Source organism: Parasteatoda tepidariorum, chromosome 6 (genome assembly GCF_982258835.1).
Source record: "Parasteatoda tepidariorum strain Cologne lab strain chromosome 6, Ptep-v5.0, whole genome shotgun sequence".
NCBI lineage: Eukaryota > Metazoa > Arthropoda > Arachnida > Araneae > Theridiidae > Parasteatoda > Parasteatoda tepidariorum.
This window is the reverse complement of record NC_141760.1, coordinates 114,302,437-114,309,675: the sequence shown is the minus strand read 5'-3', so window position 1 is coordinate 114,309,675 and position 7,239 is coordinate 114,302,437.

Genomic DNA, 7,239 nt, shown 5'->3' with positions numbered 1-7,239 from the left:
TTCTAGTACTAATTTTTCTCAAAAATTAAAACATTGATTTCTAGAAGTCAATCTTATTTCATCATTTTACATAAATATCAAATTTCAGTGTTGTTTAATTTTTAATTTAGATATATTTAAATCCTATATCTATATCTAGATATAGGATTAGGTTAGGATATCTTCTATATCGTTTATCTAAATATTATGTTTTAATTCAATAGTAAATTTATGCATAGTTTTATGAATGTTATATACCAATACAAAATGATGTAGTATATAATTGAGTTTGAATTTTGTTAAGGTTAACTGAATATATTTCTGTGTTATTGTACTTCTGATTATTGATCTCTGGGGTTCAGGGGATAAAGCACTTGCCTCCCAGTAAGGTAACCTGGGTTCGAATCCCAGCGATGGCGGGTCGAAATAAATTTCGTAACGACTAGAGTGCTAGAGTAAAATAACCCCAGTGTTAAACGAATCATGGGATAGAGATTCTTCGCCGTCATTTTAACTGTGGAAGGTTTTCGGGGTTTTTCTCCTCATGTAACGCAAATGCGTGTTAGTTCTATCAAAATGTCCACAAAGGCAAATTTCTCTCAATCCAGGAGTTTCTTTGTCTTTTGGTTTGGATTCAAAGTTACAAATCTATGGAGTTGAACGTTAGTTTCATAAACACAAAATTTGGTCCGCTGTTCAACTATGATTATAAAATAAAACAACCGCTATCAGCATTTTTATGCCTCCAAATTTTGCACAATTTGATACAAGGATAGAAATTACGAAAATTAGGCGCTATATAGTGAGTAATAATCTCTTTACATTTTCACTGGTCTGTTTATGTCTCGATTACATTTTTTGTGAACAAAAAAGTACTAAAGTAATTTTAAATAAAATTTAGAATGCAAAGAATGGGTAATGTTCGCAATTATGATGAAATACAAGTTTCAAAATATCAGGTCGTTACTCATCTGCCACAAAAAGAAATCAAATATACAGGATATATAATATTGATCGCCGTTTCTCAGAACCCTCAAAACTTAAGTGAAAACAGTATGAGCATTAAGGTTTGAAAATTAATAGTGAAACATTGAAAAAAAATTATTAAAAGTTTTAAAAAAAAAGTTATTGAAATTTAAGAAATCTAGGGAAAGAGGGACAAAGAATCAAAACCTGTTTAGTTGCCGGAGAAAAAAGGAGTTCAACTGCGATCATTGGAAAGTTATTATCAGGCTATCAAACTGGTTTTGTTATTTTTTATTCAGTCTTTTTTGCTAGTGATTCAACTCTCTGCTTTTAATAATTAATTTCAATATAATATTTTTTGGTCACTTTAGCTTGCCAATTTAGAATTTATTGGGCTTATATTGACTGGTTTATGTTTTTTTTTTAAAAAAAGTTACGAAGCCAGCTAATTAGACTGCTTAAAAGGAAACTGATTAGCATGTTAGTCAACTTTTATACAAAAACGTATAAAGTTGAGAAAAATTAAAGGGCTGCCAGATATACTCGTATATTTAAAATCTTATTAATTTGGCAATATTTATTTGTCTTACCTCTCGTCATTTATTAGATATCAATAACTCAAAATGGATAGAAAATATCAAAATGGAATAGAAATCCGAAGTATTTAAAATCGCAAAGGTAGAGATTAAATCTAACTTTTACTGTACTTAATGATTGCTTAAAAAATTCAATGTGTGGTAAATTTTTTTATACTTTACACAATAGATTTATTATTTCATAAAATGTAATAATTTTTTCTCCTTACGCTTTGTCAGTCATAGTACGAATGCGCGATATTTAACCGTTTCCCTCTAGTAGAGTCGAAATTGTTTATAATGAACCAGGATTTAATGAGGAGCCGGATTTAACGAAGAATTCAAAAATACTTGGTTGGTAGGGCCAATTGGAACTTAGCTCGCTTTTAAAGAGCAAACCCCGGTTTCAGCAATCAATATTTTTGTGATTCATAAGCAGGGGTCTGTTTAGAAGAAATTACGGACCCTTCATAAAATAATTTCTTTTAATCGGACCCTTCACAAATTTGTTTATCTTCATTATTGTTTTATGTGTTGCATCGCTAAATTAGTAGCTGTAATTGCTGTTTATTTTTTAAAATTTAATTTTTTTAATTATATATTTACAGTGTTGAGCATAATCTTGTATGTCTTTACAATTTAAAAACTACTTGAAAAAGTTTTGCAATAACGGACCCTATTTGCACAAATTCACAAAAGCGGACCCTGATTGAAAGAATGTGACTTAACGTTTATTTTACATTCACTAATTACGAGTAATTTTTTCACAATTTTACGAAAACGAACCTTTTACAAAATGTCTGGACAGACCCCTGATAAGAATTACATTTAATTCCAACTCTCCAGTTCAGTTGATCCCTTCTTAGAACAATTCTTTTTTGATATTGATGAATTTTTTTCAACGTTTTTCTTATTATTTTTTTTATTTTTATTTTTTTATTTTTATTTTTTACTATTTGGGCCATAAAGCTTATCCAAAGAACTGTAACACTATAATAAGAATAAAGTCAAAGCAATTTAATTACTTTTTTCATATTCTACACAGAAATAAAAAAACAAAAGAAATAAATACTATATTTCTAATTTAGCAAGTACAGTCCCTTCGTGCCACTTGCTGATTGCTATCTCCTATAGATTATCTGCTTGCTATTTTGATGTGTGAAATATTGATATTAATATTGTCCAATTTCTCTTTCAAGGTCATGAAACTAAGGAAATCGGAGCATAAGCTCGAAGAATTTTGATGAAAAAAATGATAAGTACCGATTTTATAGCTTGATTTCATTTCTCTTTCTCTCATATATATATATATATATATATATATATATATATATATATATATATATATATATATATATATATATATTACTTCATTTATAAATATAATTGTATATAAGCACAATTAAAACAAAAAGAGAAAAAGAGAATGCTTTTATAAATTTGGAAAAACAAAGCCTTAATTTCTCAGTTAAATATTAAATTAGTTTAGAACATGCAACATTAAAAAAACACTATTCTGTATTTTTCTTCACAGAATTGATTTATTATTTATATACCAAGACATGTGTTTATTAAGTTCTGAAGAATTTCCATTTAAATAAACAAAACTAAATAGAGAAGGTGGATATAGTAGCGAAAGGTTTATTAACTATCAAATTATTTTGCACGCAGCTTATAGAATGCTAGTAAGTCTCATATTACTTTAATTTATATTTTTTTTAAGTATTTAAATTTTGAATATGGAAACTAATTTGCATGCAATAACTTTATCATTATTTCTCTTGACCAGAAGGTCAAGCTAAATTAATTAATAATACTCTCGATATAAATTATATTATGTCCTGATTATGATTCAGAAATTATGTGTCGTTATCGGTACGGCTGCTATTGTGATAGTAAATATTTTTTTAATAACTATTCTCCTTTGTTTTTCTTTTTTTCTACTAATATTTTTATATACGATTATGTTCCTGCCAGTTCGATATCTTTTCACTTTCTTTTGAGTCATTATGCCCCAACCAGTGCGAGTGATGCACTGGTTGATGATGGGGTATGTCTTCCAGAAAGTCCGGAATATGATTGAGTAATTCTGTATCGCTAGCGGTAAAAGAATTACTTGATCTATGTGCTTGTATTGCCGGGGCCGTAGTAACGATTTAGAAATTCATCTGCAGAGTGTAGTTGCAATGAATTTCTTAATCTAGGACCTGTCCGCCTTCCGGGCACTGGAAGCTTACTTGCTGTCGAGGTAATAATGCTTACTTTTTTCTAACATTTTTCTTTGTTTTGCTTTTTTTTCTTTTCTATGATTTTTCTAGTTATTATGCCCCAACCAGTGCGAGTGATGCACTGGTTGATGATGGGGTATGTCTTCCAGAAAGTCCGGAATATGATTGAGTAATTCTGTATCGCTAGCGGTAAAAGAATTACTTGATCTATGTGCTTGTATTGCCGGGGCCGTAGTAACGATTTAGAAATTCATCTGCAGAGTGTAGTTGCAATGAATTTCTTAATCTAGGACCTGTCCGCCTTCCGGGCACTGGAAGCTTACTTGCTGTCGAGGTAATAATGCTTACTTTTTTCTAACATTTTTCTTTGTTTTGCTTTTTTTTCTTTTCTATGATTTTTCTAGTTATTATGCCCCAACCAGTGCGAGTGATGCACTGGTTGATGATGGGGTATGTCTTCCAGAAAGTCCGGAATATGATTGAGTAATTCTGTATCGCTAGCGGTAAAAGAATTACTTGATCTATGTGCTTGTATTGCCGGGGCCGTAGTAACGATTTAGAAATTCATCTGCAGAGTGTAGTTGCAATGAATTTCTTAATCTAGGACCTGTCCGCCTTCCGGGCACTGGAAGCTTACTTGCTGTCGAGGTAATAATGCTTACTTTTTTCTAACATTTTTCTTTGTTTTGCTTTTTTTTCTTTTCTATGATTTTTCTAGTTATTATGCCCCAACCAGTGCGAGTGATGCACTGGTTGATGATGGGGTATGTCTTCCAGAAAGTCCGGAATATGATTGAGTAATTCTGTATCGCTAGCGGTAAAAGAATTACTTGATCTATGTGCTTGTATTGCCGGGGCCGTAGTAACGATTTAGAAATTCATCTGCAGAGTGTAGTTGCAATGAATTTCTTAATCTAGGACCTGTCCGCCTTCCGGGCACTGGAAGCTTACTTGCTGTCGAGGTAATAATGCTTACTTTTTTCTAACATTTTTCTTTGTTTTGCTTTTTTTTCTTTTCTATGATTTTTCTAGTTATTATGCCCCAACCAGTGCGAGTGATGCACTGGTTGATGATGGGGTATGTCTTCCAGAAAGTCCGGAATATGATTGAGTAATTCTGTATCGCTAGCGGTAAAAGAATTACTTGATCTATGTGCTTGTATTGCCGGGGCCGTAGTAACGATTTAGAAATTCACCTGCAGAGTGTAGTTGCAATGAATTTCTTAATCTAGGACCTGTCCGCCTTCCGGGCACTGGAAGCTTACTTGCTGTCGAGGTAATAATGCTTGCTTTTTTCTAACATTATTCTTTGTTTTGCTTTTTTTCTTTTCTATGATTTTTCTAGTTATTATGCCCCAACCAGTGCGAGTGATGCACTGGTTGATGATGGGGTATGTCTTCCAGAAAGTCCGGAATATGATTGAGTAATTCTGTATCGCTAGCGGTAAAAGAATTACTTGATCTATGTGCTTGTATTGCCGGGGCCGTAGTAACGATTTAGAAATTCATCTGCAGAGTGTAGTTGCAATGAATTTCTTAATCTAGGACCTGTCCGCCTTCCGGGCACTGGAAGCTTACTTGCTGTCGAGGTAATAATGCTTACTTTTTTCTAACATTTTTCTTTGTTTTGCTTTTTTTTCTTTTCTATGATTTTTCTAGTTATTATGCCCCAACCAGTGCGAGTGATGCACTGGTTGATGATGGAGTATGTCTTCCAGAAAGTCCGGAATATGATTGAGTAATTCTGTATCGCTAGCGGTAAAAGAATTACTTGATCTATGTGCTTGTATTGCCGGGGCCGTAGTAACGATTTAGAAATTCATCTGCAGAGTGTAGTTGCAATGAATTTCTTAATCTAGGACCTGTCCGCCTTCCGGGCACTGGAAGCTTACTTGCTGTCGAGGTAATAATGCTTACTTTTTTCTAACATTTTTCTTTGTTTTGCTTTTTTTCTTTTCTATGATTTTTCTAGTTATTATGCCCCAACCAGTGCGAGTGATGCACTGGTTGATGATGGGGTATGTCTTCCAGAAAGTCCGGAATATGATTGAGTAATTCTGTATCGCTAGCGGTAAAAGAATTACTTGATCTATGTGCTTGTATTGCCGGGGCCGTAGTAACGATTTAGAAATTCATCTGCAGAGTGTAGTTGCAATGAATTTCTTAATCTAGGACCTGTCCGCCTTCCGGGCACTGGAAGCTTACTTGCTGTCGAGGTAATAATGCTTACTTTTTTCTAACATTTTTCTTTGTTTTGCTTTTTTTTCTTTTCTATGATTTTTCTAGTTATTATGCCCCAACCAGTGCGAGTGATGCACTGGTTGATGATGGGGTATGTCTTCCAGAAAGTCCGGAATATGATTGAGTAATTCTGTATCGCTAGCGGTAAAAGAATTACTTGATCTATGTGCTTGTATTGCCGGGGCCGTAGTAACGATTTAGAAATTCATCTGCAGAGTGTAGTTGCAATGAATTTCTTAATCTAGGACCTGTCCGCCTTCCGGGCACTGGAAGCTTACTTGCTGTCGAGGTAATAATGCTTACTTTTTTCTAACATTTTTCTTTGTTTTGCTTTTTTTTTCTTTTCTATGATTTTTCTAGTTATTATGCCCCAACCAGTGCGAGTGATGCACTGGTTGATGATGGGGTATGTCTTCCAGAAAGTCCGGAATATGATTGAGTAATTCTGTATCGCTAGCGGTAAAAGAATTACTTGATCTATGTGCTTGTATTGCCGGGGCCGTAGTAACGATTTAGAAATTCATCTGCAGAGTGTAGTTGCAATGAATTTCTTAATCTAGGACCTGTCCGCCTTCCGGGCACTGGAAGCTTACTTGCTGTCGAGGTAATAATGCTTACTTTTTTCTAACATTTTTCTTTGTTTTGCTTTTTTTTTCTTTTCTATGATTTTTCTAGTTATTATGCCCCAACCAGTGCGAGTGATGCACTGGTTGATGATGGGGTATGTCTTCCAGAAAGTCCGGAATATGATTGAGTAATTCTGTATCGCTAGCGGTAAAAGAATTACTTGATCTATGTGCTTGTATTGCCGGGGCCGTAGTAACGATTTAGAAATTCATCTGCAGAGTGTAGTTGCAATGAATTTCTTAATCTAGGACCTGTCCGCCTTCTGGGCACTGGAAGCTTACTTGCTGTCGAGGTAATAATGCTTACTTTTTTCTAACATTTTTCTTTGTTTTGCTTTTTTTCTTTTCTATGATTTTTCTAGTTATTATGCCCCAACCAGTGCGAGTGATGCACTGGTTGATGATGGGGTATGTCTTCCAGAAAGTCCGGAATATGATTGAGTAATTCTGTATCGCTAGCGGTAAAAGAATTACTTGATCTATGTGCTTGTATTGCCGGGGCCGTAGTAACGATTTAGAAATTCCTCTGCAGAGTGTAGTTGCAATGAATTTCTTAATCTAGGACCTGTCCGCCTTCCGGGCACTGGAAGTTTACCTGCTGTCGAGGCAATAATATTTTTTTTC